The sequence below is a fragment of the Phoxinus phoxinus genome (assembly GCF_949152265.1).
Source record: "Phoxinus phoxinus genome assembly, chromosome: 4".
Lineage (NCBI taxonomy): Eukaryota > Metazoa > Chordata > Actinopteri > Cypriniformes > Leuciscidae > Phoxinus > Phoxinus phoxinus.
The window spans coordinates 15,596,049-15,617,002 of record NC_136879.1 but is presented as its reverse complement, the minus strand read 5'-3'; positions in this window follow the sequence as shown (position 1 = coordinate 15,617,002).

Genomic DNA, 20,954 nt, shown 5'->3' with positions numbered 1-20,954 from the left:
CCAGACGAGCTAAATTACTTCTATGCTCGTTTCGAGAGTGACAGTGACCTATTGCAGTGGAACTGCCTGAAGGCCGAGCCAGTGGCGTGCCTATATTAACTGAAGCTGAGGTGAGGCTATGCTTTAAAAAGATCAACCCCCGCAAGGCACCTGGTCCGGATGGCATATCAGGTAGGGCCCTCAGGGGCTGTGCTGACTGTTTAGCTGGGGTCTTCAGTGACATCTTCAATCTCTCTCTAAGTTTGTCTGTACTCCCTACCTGCTTCAAGAGGACAACCATCGTCCATGTGCCCAAGAAAACCAAAGCCACCGACATGAAGGACTATCGCCCGATAGCACTGAACTCTATCACCATGAAGTGTTTTGAGCGGCTGGTCAAACCATTAATCTGCTCCTCGTTGCCCCCCACCCTGGACCCTATGCAGTTTGCATTTCGGTCCAATAGGTCTACAGATGATGCTCTCTCCCACCTGGACAAGGGGAATACGTATGTGAGAATGCTGTTCATTGATTACAGCTCTGCATTCAGCACCATCATCCCCTCCAGACTCGTCACCAAGCTCGTGGATCTGGGACTAAACATCTCCCTATGTAAGTGGATCCACAACTTCCTGACGGGGAGGCCACAGGTGGTGATAATCGGTGTCCGCACCTCATCCACACTGATCACCAACACAGGCACGCCCCAGGGCTGTGTGCTCAGCCCTCTATTGTTCTCCCTGTTTACACATGACTGCGAAGTAAACCACAGTTCCAACCTCATCGTGAAGTTTGCTGACGACACAACCATTGTGGGCTGCATTTCTGACGGAGATGAGTCAGCCTACAGAGAGGAGGTCGACACTCTGGTGACATGGTGCCATGACAACAACCTCTCTCTCAATGTCAGCAAAACTAAGGAGATGATTGTGGACTTTAGGAGGAGACAGAGCGAGGAGCATGTACCCCTGCACATCAATGGATATGTAGTGGAAAATGTCAGTTGTAAGTTACTCGGGGTCAACCTCAGAAATGACCTTACCTGGTCTGCTCACACGGACAAGGTGGTCAATGCGGCCCGGAAACGCCTATTCTTCTTGAGGAGACTGAAGAAGTTCAGCATGGACCCAGTCATCCTCACTAACTTCTATAGATGTACAATTGAGAACACACTGACTGGCTGTATCACAGTGTGGTATGAGAGCTGCATTGACAGGGACAGAAAAATCCAGTGTGGTTAGGTCTGCAGAGTTCATCATCGGCAGAAAGCTCCCAGCCCTGCAGGACATCTACCACACACGATGCCTCAAGAAAGCGGGCAGGATTCTAAGAGACTGTTACCATCCATCCTTCAGTCTTTTTACCCTGCTGCCTTCAGGTAGGCGATACCGAAGCATCCGGGCCCGCACACAAAGACTGGATAACAGTTTTTTCAACAGGGCCATCATGCTCCTAAATGGTCAATGATAATCTCTCTTCACTTTTCTTTAGTCATTTATCCACTGTCACTTTAGTTAACTGTTTGCACCTAGTATATTATATGTTATGTAATGTCAGGTTACTATGCGGTGTCTTGTCATAAGAATTTCAGTGCCAGTTAACCGTGTGTTGTTCTGTGCATCTGACAATAAAAGACTTGACTTGACATTTAAAGGGTTGGTTTACCCACAAATAAAAATTACCCCATGATTTACTAAGTCCATCAAAGTGCTTCCATCCATCATAAAAGTAATCAACACAGCTCTGTTGGGGTAAATGAAGGCCTTCTGAGGTGAATGTATGTGTTCGTGTAAGAATAAAATATATTTTTTAAACACTATCTATATTTTTCAATTATAAGGTGATAATATACCCCAAATTTTTAGAAATGCACATTTATTGTCTTGTTAGAGGAGGTTGGGCTCCATCCAAAGTTTCTCTCTTCAACTAAACATATTATGGAACTATTTTACCTGCTGCCATCACCTTTGTCTCCAGTGGGAATGCATTTGCACCCATTTGTGCGTCCAAGGGCGTGCTGGTCTGAAAACGAGGTGTGTTCAGGCGCATTGTTTGGGCGTTGCTATTTTGAGGCAACTGAAATAGACTGCAAATTTAACCTGATCTAATGTCAATTGCACAATATATTTTTTGTTATTTAAAGACCGTGTTAGTATTGTGTGCCTATAGGCGGATCCACAACTTGTGTACACTCTGCTTATTACATGCACAGTGACATGCAGCAGCACACAAACATGCCAAATAATAAAAATAAAAGGATTACAATGTAAAATATTATTATTGTGTACATAAAGATATGGTGCGTAATCCGGCTTGTCCCGTAGATGGTCTGATGGCAAGCTTTAATCCCGCGAACGAGCAGATCCGTTACCTCTCTGGAGACATGTTCAGTCTTTCCGCTTGCAAATTCTACCATGCAAATAGCGAATCCGCCATGGCGTGAGCGGAACTGGCTTTTAAAGGGAATGGGAGATGAGACTCTGATTGGTGTATTGCACATTACGCCCAAAACACACACACATTACTCATTAAGAGAATAAGGACAACCCTTTTAGACTGTTTTCCCATCGTTAAACTAGCAAAAGTGCATAAGTGCACTTGCGCTGAGCGCTTTAGTCCATGCGCTTAGATTGTTAAAAAAGGACCCTAAGTGTCCGATACATTTATTATCTTTTAGAATGCACACTTAGCACCACCGCTCCCTATTCACAGAGTATGCGCGATCACGATAGCGAAAGTAAAATGCGAGCATGCATTCAAACGCAATTTCAATACCCTGCATTTTGAAAGTGTGTTGGCAGTGTGTGTACACAACCACCCTACAGTGGTAAAAATCCACACACTCCTTTTTTTTTAAACCCCATAAATCATAAGCAGTGTCTCTCAACAACCTGTTTTCAGAATGCGGCTTTAGTGACGTCACTACAGCCACAGGCCCCGCCCACGAGTGTTGACAGCCCCTGCCGTTTTAACTTAGACCCGCTCTGATCGAGGTCTCAGCGAGTTGTGCACATCCGCCATTTCTGCACTAATGAGAATGTCTCCCAAGCGTTGAAGGTGTTGTGGCTAGATGTATGTATTCACTTAACGTTAGCTCTCTCTATTTACTCCTGAAATCTGACCCAGCCGCTGAAGACGAGGTGGGTTCATTCTGTTTTTGAAGAAAATGCTCCCTCAAATCTACCAAAATTTGTTTATGTACTTACGCACTTCTTATACTGTGTTTACTCAGCTCTTACAGTGATTTTCTGGAGTAAAACTGACGCTTCATCTTTTGTGACATACAATAAACTTTATTAAACTCAGTATATCAGTATATTTTGTGTCATCATTCAGACGTGGTCCTACAGCAGGCATGTATTAATAGTGGCTACAATCAATGACACATAACGTAATTAAACTAAACTATACCTGTTCCAACTCCATACAGCATATTCTCTGACTCTAAGCATTATTGTCCGAGTCGAAATGAACACCGTTACTGTGAGTTTCTGTTTTGATATTATCATCTTTCTGTGAGTTGAAATTGTTCACTGCGGCCCCCTGTGCCGTGTACCAGCAGCTCATTAGCATTTAAAGGAGACACACTAAAACGGTGTGTTTTTCTGAGCCCCAAAAAGTGCAGTAGCACCTCAATGCAGTACATAAGATCCAAGGGGCGGAGTTGGATCCAGATCCAAGGGGCGGAGTTAAATCCAGATCCGATGGGCGGAGTTGGATCCAGATCCGAGGGGCGGAGTTGGATTTCCTCCCACTGCATTCTGATTGGTCGACAGGTTCCTAGCGTTTCTCACAGGTTCGCGTTTAAAGTCTGTGTAGAGAGAACGGTATCGTCTAATTTAAGAACCTAATTTAATAACAAATGATCGTTGCGACGGAAGCGAATCAATCAAAACTAACTTTAGCTGGAAAATAATTGTATTAAAGAACTGCTATAAAGCCAAAACCATCTCCATTTCCTTAAATTATAAGTTTATCTCTGTAAAGCTGCTTTGAAACAACACTGTTAAAAGCGCTATATAAATTAAGATGATTTGACTTTTGACAGAAAAACAAACTTGCTGAAAACAAATCTTATTTAATGAAGTTTAAAAAGTTACAAACATTGTAGTTTGTACATTGTGTGAATTTTTTTTTCATTTGGAAAAAGCGTTTAATTATAATCCAAAACAAAAAGATTGATTAAAAATTCTTACATTTAATCTTCCCTGAAAAGCATGTAGTTCCTTGTTACATGCAAGAATAAATATCTCTTAAAAAGAAATGTATTCTTTGATTGGCTGATCTTTTACCCCAGTAGTCCACATGCACTTTGATTTCAAATATTAAATCAAATATTATAATATTAATAAGTAGGCGCGTCTACTTTTGAGTAATATTAAATCAAATTTAAATTCATGTAGAAAATATGTGTGCTTTTCCACTGATTATGCAACTGTAAGTGACTAAATTATAGCAGCACTAATTTTAAACTTATAAATGACTTCACAAGGGAATCTGACTTAATTTACATAACATAAGAGCATCTCACTTACATAAATGCATGAACAATTCATTACCAGCACAATTAAATAGGAAAAAAAACACGTTTATTAACACACTAGGTAAAACAGACATTTTGAAAACAGTAGGGAAACTTTGAAGGCAAAACATAAGGAAATTACATTGGGAGCACACGCAGAAATGACACAAACATTACAGGGAAACCACCGGACATTCACAATTAACTATTCATCCTTTCAGGTCAGCACAGATCTGGCAGAACTCGCTGCAGAAGTCTGGGTGGGTGTCTTCACATATTATTTTAAAAAGTTCCCCCTTTCTTCCTCGACCTCCATATCCTGTGGGTTAGCAAAGAAAGCAAATATTTAAATGTTCATTATTTTTTTAAATGTTTTAATTCATCATTGAATGTAAAACACTCCATGGCAACAACTAACAATGCATACCTGGAGTGCAGTGTTTGCCTAACCTGGCTAGTGGGTAGCGTGGCTAACCTGGCTAACTAGATAGCTACCTAACTGACAACACCACATGTTAGCTTACCCTAGCTATAAACATATGAACATACCAACAGTAGTATCCAAAGCTAATTAGTTTAGCTAAATAGATAGGCCACCTCTACACGTGCGTGCTAACGTTAACGCTACAAACGACCTAACTTACAATTAATGGATGCCAGTTTAGCGGACTAGTTAAACATGTCTTGGTGTTATCAAAAAGTATGGACACTGTCAAAACTTTAACATATATTTAAGTGTGATCATTACTTAAAGACGCACACTAAATAATTAATCTATCTCGACTATATTATTAATCAAAATATAGACTTACATTGATGAGAGCAAACAATGGTGATCACCGATATGCTGGTTCATCTGGTGGTGGGGCTGGGGTATGGGGGCGAAGTATATATAGTGGGAGGAGTTGGATCTGGATCCAACTCCTCCCAGTGGATTTCATGTTCTGACGATTTAAACATGCTGTAAAAAATTATCTGTGGGGTATTTTGAGCTAAAACTTCATATACACACTCTGGGGACATCAGAGACTTATATTACATCTTGTGAAAAGGGGCATAATAGGTCGCCTTTAAATAAGACTAAGAGAAAACTGTGTTATTCATTTTTACTATTTTTATTTCTATAATCAATTTGGGGAAAGGAGTTCAGTTAGGAGGTCAAAAGTTGTAGAAGCTCATAAATCATGTACAGTTCTAAGGTCTGAAGAGATTCATGAATACAGGAGAGAAGCCAGTCAGATGAGTTTGTGGTAAAACTTTTTACAGTGCTTGAGTATTGCTGTCTGTCAGTGTATATGATCATTCATACTCAGAAAGTAGAACTGAAAGGACATTCATTAGAAGATGATTAGTCAAAACATTGCACCTGCAGACTATTTTTGCATCATGTATTTCATCATTGAGTATTTCTTAAAAATACTGTGTAAAAATCTTGTCTCGTTCAAGTGAACTCAATCTCGTGTCTCGTCACACGTTTTAGGAAACAATTGGACAATGGATATATAACATCTCAGACAAAATGTGATGACAAAAAAAGGACTCTGCATGGTGAAGAGAGATAAGGATAAACCAGCAGGACAGAGTTTACCAAAGCAGAGCCCAGATAAATTGAAAACAGTGGTGGATGACTGACTGGCCACAAAGACACTACTGCAGCTGTCATTATTTACTCACTCTTATTAGCTATGTTTCCATCACCCTGTTTTTAAGTGCATTTTGAAGTAGGCCTACCACATCAGAAACGAGTAATGAAAATGCTACATTTAGAGAAAAAACATCCCTTAATTCACACAAAAAAAAATGTAAGTTCATTTTAGGTGGTTTTTGACTTGTGCAAATAATGGGGAATGGAAACACAGTTGCTGAATAAATTCTGATGTAATCCTCTCCCACAACTTGATGGAAATGCACCTAATTTGCATTTGTTTGTTTTTTGTTTTTGGGAAATTTGAAAAGATCTGCTTCACGTTTGGATGGAAACCCAGTAATATTGTTTTAAACCTATATGATGTTATTTAATTCTAGGAGAAAATAATTTTTTCTGATCAAGCACCGAAAAGCTATTCTCTTGCTATCCTGTGTATTGTTTTCAGTACAGCTGTGTAATTTTGGGGGGTTAAATCATCATTTTATGTGAAATAATAATGAACATGAGCCTTAATCTATTTGGCCGCATCAAATGGGCTTGAAATTAAGATTAATCGTTTTTGCCAGCATACAAAACAAGGGTAATGTTGATTGGACATGGGATTCATAATACATATTTACCCAAGTGGGTTGCTTAAGGTTCTGAGCTTAAACAAGATTTACAATCATTGAGCAGCAACATATGGTATGTGCATTGGCACAACTCAAATGCTGTGAGGCACACTATCATAATGCACCATGTAATCTATTATAACTGGCCCTGTTTTCTTATCCAAACCCAATGCTATTTTCCAACTTCAAACTAAATTAGCATATTTGTTGCCAGCAAGCACGGGTACAAATTAGGCTGTTTTGCAAATAGATCCCCGATCCCTTTGCAGCACAATGGCGATGGTCAGAAGCCAGACATTGCCCAACATTCTGTTATTTTTGCAATATTATATTATGTCAGGCTGCAAGAAAGAGGCCTAACTGTGTCAAAGGCATAACAAAACAGTCATATATCGATGAAATATTGAATTTGTGCCATGTTTATGACATATTTCACTTGTTTTGTCTGTAGCTCGTAATTAGCCGGTGCCCATTCCGACTCATTTTGCCAGAACGTGTCACATATGGCAAACAGAATTGGAATAATGAGTTCCTGAACAAAGAGGAGGTCAATTCAGAAGTCGCCGTGAGTATGTGGTGTGACCACTCAGCAAACACAGAACGCTGGCACAGCGTACCCAACCTTCTAACAACGTTTTAACAACATGGCCAAAAGGTTGCTATAACTACATTGTGTGGTGAAGGTTGTTACAGTGTTGTCACAATGTTGACATTAAACCACAGTTGCAGGGCCATTGCTTAAGTTTGTGGCTAAGGTATCTATACAACCACTGGACGACATATGTACTCGTCACATCCCTGAAGTGTGAAAATCAGCCTTTTAAAATTCGACTTAACATTGTGTTGTCTCATTCTTCATCGAGCAAGGATACGAGAGAATTGTGTTTAATTTACCTCAGCTAAAAATATAATTATTCAAACACAACCTACAACTTCCTTGTCTAATGTGTCATTTATTTGTTCTGTCTAACTGAAGGGACAGAATAACGCTGGCTGATAATTCATGGAGTTTGCGATCTTGTGTAAATTATAGTACTAGTGTATGCTAATGTTAGCTATATTTATTTTAGTATTCAGATATCCTTTAATCCTTACCGCTAGGAAAAGTGTTGAACATCTTTTTGTCAGGTATGACAAATATTTTAACTTTGTGCCAAATGTTATAAGCCATAAGCGTAAGTCCTAAGTAAGTCAAAATCACTTTAATGATGAGTAATTGACATTTCAGCACTTCTTGAACAGACAGTGTCGCACAGAGAAAAAAAAATGTGTTACCGGTTTATTTTTTTCCTTTGATTTGTCTGCTATTTAGTCTCATTTGTTTCTTTGCTCCTCTGGATTTGTTAATGTTTCCTTGACGGATTCCGGTTACTGACCTTTATCGCACGGCTTTCGACTACGCTCCACCGTCTGCCATGTACAGAATGCGATTTTGTTCATGAAATGTTCTGATCTGCCTCTGCTTTTTGTTTTATTTATTATACTTAAACGAAATTTGTAGAAATTTGAAATGCAATCCATTTCTTCTTCATGGACTGAGCCAGATTTGCCAGTTAATTTTTGCTGTGATATGTTACTCCACTCTTCCACCAAGACACTGGCAAGTTCTCGAACACGTCTCGGACATGGGGGTAATATGATTACATGTGGTTTGACACTAAAGGTCTCTTTAGTGTCCTAAGTTATCAAGACTGTGACTTTAGAGATGCGTCTGATGTTGAAACTATGGGGAACACCTCAGCGTGACTGTGTCTGAAGCATGTGTGCAACTATTCCAATCCTGATTGGCGCAGTCACCCTGCTATGAAGCTATAAAGGATATACAACCTTTTAAGTATGTGCAGGGAAGACCAGCCCTCAGCATCACATACTTCTTAGTAGCGTGGAAGACCAGAGGCGAAGACAAGGCATGCGCCTCATAAGCTGTAGAGATCAAGTTCAAGTTCAAGTTCAATTTATTGTCATTCCGCTAAATGTGGGGACATCTAGTGGAACGAAATGTCGTGCCTCGCAGGACCACGGCGCTACATAAAAATTAATACAGACATACAACAGTGAAGTAGAATACAGACTAAAATGCTTCACATCATACTGTGAATGTGCAATAAAAACATTAATTAGTCAAGCAGCTGGTTAAAGAACAATACAGAATAATTTAAAGTGCATGAGCATATGAACATAAATAGATTGCTTTTTATGCATACGCAACAGTGAGTGTAAAGTGTCTAGTGCATAGTTTGTGAGGTATCTGGTATGTTTTCAAGAGGAGGGGTTTGCATGAGGTTTCAGAAGATGGCGGGGTGTTTTGAGTTCAGGGCCCTCACGGCCTGGGGGAAAAAGCTGTTGAGCAGTCTGGTGGAGTGGGCTCTGATGCTCCGATACCGTCTTCCTGATGGTAGGAGCTGGAAAAGACTGTGGCAGGGATGGGTGGAGTCTTTAACGATGCTATTTGTTTTGCTGGAGCGTCGTATAACAAAGATGTCCTGGATGGAGGGGAGAGGGGCACCAATGATCTTGGCAGCGGAGTTCACTGTCCGCTGGAGGGTCTTGCGGTCAGCAGCATTGCAGTTTCCGTACCAGACAGTGATGCAGCTGGTCAGCACGCTCTCGATGGTGCCCCTGTAAAATGTGTTTAGGATAGGTGTAGGAAGGCTAGCTCTTTTCAGCCGGCGGAGAAAGTGTAGGCGCTGTTGTGCCTTTTTGGAGAGTGACATGGTGTTGGTGGCCCAGGTAAGATCCTCTGTGATAGCCTCCACAATTAATTTACTAATGGTCTGTTTGGAAGCTGGAGAACCCTTCCTAGGTGAACTGAAGCAAACCAGCAGCTGGTCAGTCTTATGCCACTGAACACTCCGCTGGACGTAAGTAAGGGCCCTAACTGGGCAAAGCAAATTAAGCTTCTTTTAGTCCACCAACACGAAATGAGGAGGATGAAAGGCCTGGAAGATCATAGAATTAGCTATATTAGTTTGAACTTTAAGGATGTAGCCCGGTCTAGGGTGCAAAATTGTCTTGACCATACCCAGGATGAATCAGGGGGAGGCAAGTGACAGGGCTTGCAACTCTCCCACCCTCTTAAGGGACACAATCGCCAACAGAAAAGCCATCTTTAAAGTTAGGAACTTCTCAGAAGTTGAGTCCAAGAGGTAGGGTTCTCCCCAAAGACCCATTGCCTAATGGTGCGTTGAAGGCATCCGTGTACTCTGCTCCCCGGCAGCGAGGGATGAACCTTTGGAATGCCGCGACTGTCGCTTAGCCTCCTGGAAACTGTCGATGACCAAACTGACTGCATCCCGAAGAGGCCAGGAGGACACAGCGGAGCATCCAATAGAAACGATTTATCATTCACCTTTATCCTTGAAAGTTTCAGCCAAAAAAGCCTCTCAGTAGCCACCAATGCTGACATGGAGCGGCCAATGCTCCATCTCCTTGGTGGCCTGGATCTCTTTAATTGCGCTGCCAACACCCTCGCCTTCATCTGGGTCCCTAAGAAGGACAGCCTGGTATGCCTGGAGGACAGCCATGGTGAGCCATTGGCATATTAACCTTGCCCATCAAAGATGATGTTGTTCTACAGGGCTTGGTGGGAAGGGTCAGGGCATTGAGTGACCATGCAGCCTCAGGAGAGAGATAGCATGCCAATGTCTCTTCAACCCCGGGGATCGTCCCATTGCCATGCTCCATCATCCCTACAATCGATGCAGAGATGGAGATCATAGGGCTAGAGATGCTGGGGGAAAACTGCTTATATCAGGACCTCGATACCTTTGTGTGGAGGTCTGGAAAGAATGGACGTGGAGGTTGCGTTTTACTTCTCAGCTAACCAATCAATGTTTAACTTGGCCACTGCATGAGTGACAACCTCCACCAACTCCTCGTAAGCAGAGGATAGAGGTGGCAAATCTTCTAAATCCCCTGCCTCGATGCTCAAAATATCAACCTCCTCGGAGAGGAATAACGCTTACATTGGGCTGAAGAAGCCGTAGAGTGGTCTTCTGGAACTCAGAAATGCACTAGAACCCGCAGGTTAGAGCTGAGAAAGGGCTGGGCCCGTCTCAAAATCATCTGCAAGCTCTATCTGCGACCCCCATGATCTGAGCTGTCGCGTCCAGACCCGAACCACGAGGGGCGCAAACCTGGCAACTCTTATCAAAGAGAGACAGGCGGATCAGAGCATACTGAGTGTCAGCCCCCTCGAAAGCTGAACGAGCAAGCTCCACACCCATGCAGCTTACATACAGATAATGTGTGTCCCCATCCGTAATATAGTGAGGGGAGGGAGACACAGGAGACAAAGAAGCTAACACTGCTTTGTTCCGGGTATCCTTTATGGATTTCATGGTACGCCGTCATGCATCACGGGTTGATTTTGCACTAATCATTATTGGAATAGTTGCACACATGCTTCAGACCGAATCACACCGAGGCGTTCCCCATAGTGTTGACGTCAGATGCAGCGTAGAGATCCTTCGAAAGGGATATAATCTTTCAAATACATTACCCTAAAAAGGCTCTGTTTATTTTTTTGCTGCGTTTATATTACATTTATTTAGTTAAAACATTAAGTATTGATAATATTTAATATTAATCTCTTTTACCAATTAATTAATTAAGTAACTGCTCTAAATTAGTGTTAATTGCCAACAATGAAGAAATTGTATTATGAGTAATTCACATCAAATCTCTGTAACACCTTCTTTTGACAGGGATCCTATAATGCCTCAATTATTTTAACACATCTGGAGCAATTTTCAGGTCATCCTGAGTCTGGATTTTACACCCATGTCTGAATAGTTAAAGACTGTCCCAGATTTAATCTGGGAAAAAGGGAAGTCTATTATGTCATCAGGAAATAATAAATCCTGGTACTCATGGACAACAGCCAAATCTAGTCTGACAGGAAGAATGCATGTCTCTGAGCTCGCCATCCTCCACCTGCTGGCCTTTACCATGTTCAGATAAGTGGACATCACCTGTATTAGCCACTCTCCATAATGGAACACCACCAAGCTTTTCATTTTTATGAAATCAAATGCATTTTTCTTCCCTTTTTTTCACCACTAAAGGATCATTCACTCAAAAGAGCAATTGATCTCATGGCTCATGGGCAGATGACTATTTCACATTTGACTTCAACAAGCAGAAGAAAAAAAAGAGAGAAAAAAATCAATACAATCAATACAATACAATAAAATGCATGAAATCCCATTCACAAAAACACTCCAAACCAAACCCATTTGTGTTTTGGAATCCAATTATAATGTGTGTGTTTTTTTGTAGAATACATCTCGGTCTGAATGTAATTTCAGAGATCTTTGTATGCATTTCTTTTTTGGGAATACTCATTTTTGCTCAATGTCAATACATGCCTTGGCTAGATGTCATAATGTTCATGAACCCAGCCAAAATGTTCTAGCTTTCCAAACTTTCTTTGCATATACTGGCAGCTGCTCTGAGCCGTTGTAAGAAAGCCTTGGAGCATCGTGCTGACTATAGCAACCAATGAAAACCATAGAAAATAAAGCCTATCGTTGCCTTCTGCTTTATAGGTCACTTTTTTAGAGCACTAAATCTAGCAATGACCTTTGCTGAAAACATGCTGGATACAAATCTATTTTACAAACTGATTTTGTCTTTGTAGGCTTTTTGTACAAAGTTTAATAAGATGTTTTATATTTATTCAGATTGTGTCAAGTCATACAGGTGTCCGTGGCCAAAAATCATAAATTGTAAAGAAAATACAGCAGTCTGAATGAGTACAGTACTTTACTCCATCCCACATTCTGGCATGATGCCCCATAATGGTCAAAAGGCCAAGCTGTGCCCTTCTATCAGACAAACAACATCCATATTCATGTATGGGCACAGTGGTGGCTAATTATTTAGGGGTGAGACGATTGTAGAAGGTTACTGTCTAGAATATGACCGAGACAGTCAGTGAGAGCCCTTCCTTTGACAATATCATTATTGCAAATGCAATAATGAAAACCACGAATTAAGTGTAATTTTTTGTACTACAAGTACTGTGTGCTAATATTATTCTCCTTCAAATATGAATCTTTGTTACACATTTTTATTTATGGACCATAAGTGACCTCTTCTGAAAGGAGCGGATGTTCCCCTCTCTAATTTCTCTATAGTAGCACTGGTTGCCATAAAATAAAAATGATCTGCTTTCACATGAAGAACTGAGTGTTTTATTGGGTTTTTTATTGTGCTAGAACCAAAAATCTGCATGTCCCTATGCCAATGTCTCCTCAAAAATACTTGCACCAAAGCAACTGGCATATTCAAGATTTTATTATTTTATTTCGCCACTTAATACTCAGTCTGGATTTATTAAATGAACGATAAAGATATTCAAATGTAGTCCAGAATTAATATAGATATCTGAAATGCCTATCAGTTCATTCAAGATGTATCTATTAATACTATTCTACCTCATTTGTGAAAATGTTATAGTGTTAACTCATCTCTTGGTGTCAGACATAGCCTGCCAGTTACATGCTGTCACCTAGCAACGGAAAATGTTAAATCAAATTAGCATTAGCTAGTGAAAAGCTTGCCAGAATTCACACAAAGCTTTTGTCACCTCTGAGAGCATATGCAAGAACCTGCTGGAATGCAAATTGTGTGGCAATTTGCGAGAACATGGAGGATCCAATTAATGAAACTATGTCTTCTCTGTCAAACGCATTCTGTTTCAACACATGTGGTGCTGCCTACCTAGATCTAAGACTGTAAAAAAAAGATGGATGACACACCTTCACTCTCTTCCAGTGAAGCCATAGATATATATATAAATAGATTGAGTGGTCCATAAACATTGGCGATCGCGTTGAACCGTAGTTAGACGCATGTATGAATATAATAACTATGTGAAATAGACCTCAGCAGATGATTTTGCTTAACTAACACAATTCAACAAGATTAAGGCATCAGCTGACATTACAAAGTCACCATATAAAAGTAAAAACATTAAAATTACCAATTACCATAGTAAAAACATGTAATATTAAGTTAAAATCACAAACCAACACATTCTCACCTGTAAAAGGTTATCCCAATTTTTCGGGAATTAAAATCTTGGCGGTTTCACAACCAGAAGCTACGCAATGTTGTGGCATCATTGATTCGTACTGACGCTGAACGCTGACCGTTCCAAGATGGCAGGCGCACCGTCGTGTCTGGAGCGGTCGAATGTGGCATCTACGTAGCTACATATCTATGAGTGAAGCTGCCAGTGTCCCAATATGGCACTGACATCTTGAGTCTTGAGTCTGCGCAGTAGTGAACTTGGAGCCCGAGTCTGTGCAGTAGTGAGCGTGAAGTGGAGCCGCGATATCAAGGTCCTGTTCAGAATTTTGTACAGTTTACTGAGAACAACAAGAAATTAAAGTTAAAGCTCCAATCTCCTCCTCCCCAAGATCCAAAAAAAAAAAGTCAGTTGGTGCCTCAGTGACTCCTTCACTCAGAGAAGCTGTCAATCTCAGCTGTCAAGCATGATGTCATACCCCCATTTTTATAGTATCAAATAACTAACTAAATCTATACTTATTTAAAGAACGAACACTTGAACTAACATCAGCATGATGCCTAAAATGACAGATACCATCTTTGTAAAAAAAGGATTTGAACTGTAATTTGATAGTTCAGCCAGAAAGACTCGGGAGATAAATTGATTTAACGAGCGTATAGTGAATCTGCATATCCTGCCTGAAGACGAAGGCAGGGGCGCAGCCAACACCCTTGTAAAGGAACGGGACCATCCAGTGGTGGTGGGGAGGATGAAGGGGAGGGTACCATCTTGGTGGTGGTTGGGGAAGATGGAGGTAATTGGCAGCGTCAGCATCTGCGAACTCAGACGAATGTAAGTAGCCTACCGATCTTTTATACTGTGAGTGTTAGCACATGATTGGTTAGAAGTGAAGTAATACGTGACACGCTGATTGAGTCTTCCTGGCAGAACTTACGCTAAAGCTTTCATTTTCTCTCATGTCCCATTACATGTAGAGGGCGGGGTTTATGAACTATACTATACACCAGGAGGCAGCACCAGCGGGGGCGCCAAAGCGATGGTAAAAATATATATATATATATTTTTTAAATTTGAATTTCTATTTGTGAGCTGCTGTTGTGCGTTTCTAAATAATTTCCTCAATGTTATATAACCCTCTGAGGACTAACTGGCTAGAGTAGGCGCCCTCATAAGATTCCATCATAGAATTTTCAATTAGAAGAGGGGGGATAATATCGCGAGCGGGCGGGGGCGCCGTGAGCGCTGAGCGAGCAGGAATGAGTAGAGTTGTCGTCGATAAAGATGGATAAAGTAAAAAAGCTGTCGGGGCTAAAGATAGAAAAAGAAAGACTGAAAAGGGAGATGGCATGTCAATTGATGAGACAGCAGCTAAATAAGTGGATGGTGAAAGGCAACAGGTAGGATTTAAAGTGTGACGTCCACGCATAGCCTACTGGCCATCGGGGCTACCGGGAGATTCCCGGTCCTTTTTGGGCCGATACATCTATAATAGGCCTACTTTTTTTTTTTTTTTTCTTAACAGCCCATAAAACTTGAAGATGCTTTTAATTTTTTTATTTTTATTAATTGGCGATGCTGGGTGCACTAACCCAGCATCGCCAATTAATAAAAATAAAAAAATTAAAAGCATCTTCGAGTTTTATGGGCTGTTAAGAAAAAAAAAAAAAAACACAAAAACACAACGGTGTAATCCATTGGTCAAAAAAAAGTCAATGTTAGGTTTTTTTTCTGAAATTTTTCATGAAACACTTAGATCAGCTATCAGCTAATTGGTTCTTTCCTTGATTGACACTGGGCTGACCCAATCACATCTTTATTGTGAAGTATATAAATTAGTACAAAACTAATTATGAAAGTTTCCTTTATTTTTCAGTGCATTTGTTTTACAATATATGGCTATTACTATCAAGGGATTAATATTATAACTATTATTATGTAGTGTAATGTAGACAGACACTGTAACTAAAAGAGGTTTGCATTTTTCTTTGTTTAATTTGCACACTGAATATGGGTTGGAGCTTTTAATTTTGAACTCTCAAAGTGCACCAGATTGATGAATTTAACATTAAAAAGCACAAAATTTTCGGGGCATGCCCCCGAACCCCCCTAGAGGGACAAAGTTCAATTTTATTAACAAATAGCAATTTTCTACTTATTTTATATGTTAACTCTCACTCGTTCCTCACTCATTACATTGGACACTTTTTGTTGTTGTTGTTGTTGTTTGTTTGGGGGGTGGGGGGCGCCTAATTTGTTGCTGCATACCCCTCTGACACTGGGTAGTTGCGCCCCTGAGTGCACCCAAGATGTAGGTGTCTTTGTCTCTGCAGTAGTTTCAATTTTGATATTTTTAGGTCAAACCGTTCTTGTCTGTCAGTCATATAATGCAGGTATATAGGTACTGTCTCCAAAAGCATGCAGAGATGCAGAGATGTCTCTAATAGCATGCAGAGAAAAGTCCAAATAAAAAAATTCCCCATCGTAAGTGCACATTGATGGCCTAAGACACGAAACAAGCGGTTTGTGTGAGAAAACGAAGAGTATTTATATCGTTTTTATCTCTTTTACTCAACGACGTCCAAGTGATCTGTTTACTTAGTCCACGTAAGCGGCGTAAAGCGCCGGAATGCTCCGGAAGTGGTCTCCCGGATGAGTTCGCGCGAGCTTACGTAAATGTATTTTTTTACATCGTTTTAAACATCCCGGATAAGCGCAAACTAGTCCCATTTCAATTAGCCGTCCTACCTACAATCTCTTTTCTGTGCATAGGTTCTGGTGTAAACAATGAGTGACGTACACGGGCGCGAGAGATCACTTCCGGAGCCTTGCGGTGCTTGCGCAGACTAAGTAAACAGATCACTTGGACGTCGTTGAGTAAAAGAGATAAAAACGATATAAATACTCTTCGTTTTATCACACAAACCGCTTGTTTCGTGTCTTAGGCCATCAATGTGCACTTACGATGGGGAATTTTTTAATTTGGACTTTTCTCTGCATCCTATTAGAGACATCTCTGCATGCTTTTGGATACAGTACCTATATACCTGCATTATATGACTGACAGACAAGATCGGTTTGACCTAAAAATATCAAAATTGAAACTACTGCAGAGACAAAGACACCTACATCTTGGATGCACTTCAGGTAAGCTAAAACATACCAAAATTGAATTTCCTTTAACTCATGTACAGTATAATGATATTTATCTGTTTTACTAACTCAGACTGTACAATTGAGTATTTTTAGAGAATGGTGTTTCCTTCTGGTGAAGCACTCAGCTAGAAAATGACCTGTATTATCCTCTGAATCTCATCTGAGCACAATGAAAGCATGTTGTGAATACAAAGCACAGCGTGAGGAATGGGTAGAGCACTTGAAAACTCTCTGCTACTCAAGGCCGAGGAGAACTCAAAGGGCACAATCGTCAGCAGCGGGTGAGATCAGCCGAAGCATTATAAACGGATAACTGTGAGATATGTCGTTGTCAGAGAAAATTAGATCTTTGACGGTAGAAGAAAGAAGAGCTTTCAGAACGAAACTGCTGTCATTTTGGGTTGGATGTCATTCACTGTACTGCTTATCCAGTCATTTATGGTGAAGTAGATGTAATACCTTCTTCTCCAGATTTTTCTTTTTACTGTAATGTGGAATAAAAGTATAAACAAAGAAATGGGGATGGATGAGTTAATTAAAATACTGGACTATTTCAGTAGCTTCTATATTGGGTAAGCACGTTTCTCATTAAACTCATGGTATCACACATATTGTTTAGTTAAACTTTAAAACTATTAGCATCAAAAGTCCCCCTGTGGTTTATATGTCTGTGTGGTGTTTTTAATATGCTTTAAGACAAACCATGTGCAAATTCATAAGTCAACACCATTGCTGAGTATTTTCTCTTTAAAACTGCAGTGAACCAAAGACCAAAAGTCTCAAAAACACGGTTTGAAATCGCTGGTGTTTCTGACGTCACAAACTACCTTGTAACCAATCAGATCAACATGTGATCGTCACCGAGTGGATCTCTGAGCTGGTGTGAGTGAGTGGAGGCGGGGCTAATTTACATTTTCATAGAACCGCGTACTAAATGAGGTAAGGGTGTAGAGTACTATTCAAGCTATTTTAAGGCATGAAGGTTTTTTTTTCAAGGAAAAAACATAAAAATATGTAATTTTGGTGTTCAAAGATAAGTTTTAAGGGATACTATTATTGACAACAGGGGGACTTTAAGAAATGGTTAGGGTTAGTTTTAGAGACAGTAGAGGGATTGGTGACTAAATACTGTATATACTGTATATATAATTGTTTAATATAATACATGTTTTTTTTTATTTGTTGAAAAGTGGGTTGTGTTTACATTTAGAAATAGGGTTAAGGGATCTAAATATATCTATACAACTGTTAAAAAATAACAATATAAATATATTTGTATTGCTAAGTTGCTATGGTAAGTTGACATGTTTACAGCAGGGTTTGGGGATGGGATGGGTTTGGCAAACTGTGGGGAAACTTTTGATATTTATTCATCTTTTAAATGTGTATTCATGGCTCACAAGAAACAGACCTTCTTTTCACATCAGTAGCTTTATGCCCTACATATCCCATTAAAGACATATTTAGTCAGTCTGACCCTGATTTGATTGTCCGCTGACAGGCATTTTAATATGAATCTGAAATTTCAGAGTGAAAATATGGCCAAGTAATCTCCATGTCAAAGACAAAACAGGAACAAACCAACAAAGGCACAATTGAAATATCCATCATTTATTCTTCTTTGAATGAAGGTCTCTTAAGGTGTTGCCGCAGAATACTCGACTCAAACCCTGCAAACGTCAGAAAGACTTATCAAGGGTCTGCAGGCTTGGAGGCAGACTTTTGATCAATAATTAGAGAAGCCTTTACGTTTTCATTCAGAGACCTGGGGCCAGGCTGAGCCGCACACAAGACCCTGCAGGGACGTCTGCAAAAGCTGCCTCTTGCATACATAAAGCCGCTAGAGAGCCGTGAAGCGACCCCAGGAGCTATCTCGACAGAGTGCAACTCTTTTTTTGTTTGCAACCACGTTAGCAATTAGCAGATTTCAGTGCTGAGCCACAAGGGTACCTCAAGGAGTTCTCTCTATGATGTCTAAGACTTCATTTACAGCATTTTTTTATAATGAAACCGACTGTTTTAAACAGTACTCACTGTAATTAACAGGGATGTCGCCCCAGACAACTGTGTGTGCCCGCAGCGAAGTTAGGCTGGGTTTGTGATGGAACGAATGAGAAATTCATGAAAAATAAGCAGGATTAATGACCTTAATTAAACATTGTAATGGAGCAGCGGCTAGAGTTGACGGATGAGGTCCTCAGCCTTGTTCTTGTACTGCTTGCTGAGCTCCTTAGAAATATCAGAGAGATTAACAAAACGCATTAATAGAGGCTGCTCTAATACAAATATAACTATGTAAGATTGTTAATGTGGACTTTGTGTGATTATCAATGAAGCCTGAAAATTTATCAATCAATCAATCATTCTTTTTATCCATGGGCGTAGAATACGCTAGGCACTTTTAATAAAAAGTCAATTCGTCCCCTGCATTTTGCGGATAACCGTGTTCAAGGGTTTCATGGACCAATGAGAATAAATCTAGATTTCAATTAAAAAAAAGAAAAGATAGTCTCTAGATAGATATTTGTGAACTTCTTCTAATCCAAAAGAGGCAATGGACATTATGGAGCGCAATTCTCTCAATGTATGTTTTATTCATAATGGAAGCCAGGGGGCACTCTCTCACAGAAAGTCAAAAATGAACTCATAGAAGTAATAACCTATGTTCCAGGAACCCCCTTATATGGGCTGCGTCCGAAAGCTTAAAAATGCTGCCTTCGGAGGACGCATTCCAAGGTAGGAAGGCATCAAGCAAGGCACATCCAAATCAAATGTTTTAGCTTTACTTCCTGTCTCCTGAGATACCTTCATCTGATTGTGACAATACAATCAGATGTATTTGTTTTTCCAGCCCGGTCTCACCCCAAAACGTCATATACTGACGGGTCTTGACCATACGTCAACATACGACGAAAAGGGTTCCCCTATAACGTCAATATGAGACGCAGACATAAGCGCACCAGCAGCGCCTCCTAGCGGTACCCTAACGCATACCTAAACCCAACCATACCCGAATCGTCACACATGGACGTTAAAGGGTACCCTTTTCGTCATATGTTGCCGTATGGTCAAGACCCGTCAGTATGTGACGTTTTGGGGTGAGACTGTGTTAGTTTTTCAAGCCATCTTGGGGTAATTTCATAAAAAATAAAAAAAGAGGATATGAATAATGCAGTGGTAATTGACATAGCGTTTATTACAGTATAGAAACTATAACATATATTTTCTGCTTTATACTGACAAATGTTTTTTACATTGTATAAAATCCCTAAACCAATCATATAATTGTAATAATGAAAATATAGGGAAAGATTGTATACAAATTGGTGGTTGTTCAGCAGTGTAATTTATTTCTTTGACAATTAAAAGCAAGAGATAAGAAAAACTAAATTTGTCAATTAGATAAATTAGATAGATGTATAGCTTTATCTAAGCTATCTATCTATATATATATATATATATATATATATATATATATATATATATATAAGGGAAGGGAAGGGAAGGGAAGGGAAGGGAAGGGAATGGATGGGATGGGATGGGATGGGATGGGAAATTAAATGAAATGGAAGGGGAAGGGGAAGGGAAGGGATGGGATGGGATGGGAAAGGAAAGGAAAGGAAATGAAATGAAATGAAATGAAATGAAATGGAAGGGAAGGGAAGGGAAGGGAAGGGAATGGAAGGGAAAGGAAAGGAAAGGAAAGGAAAGGAAAGGAAAGGAAGGGATGGGAAGGGAAGGGAAGGGAAGGGAAGGGAAAGTAAAGTAAAGTAAAGTAAAGGATGGGAAAGGAAAGGAAAGGAAAGGAAAGGAAGGGAATGGATGGGATGGGAAAGGAAATGGAAGGGGAAGGGGAAGGGGAAGGGATGGGATGGGAAATGAAGGGATGGGAAGGGAAAGGAAAGGAAAGGAAAGGAAAGGAAAGGAAAGGAAAGGAAAGGAAAGGAAAGGAAAGGAAAGGAAGGGAAGGGAAAGGAAATGAAAGGAAAGGATGGGATGGGA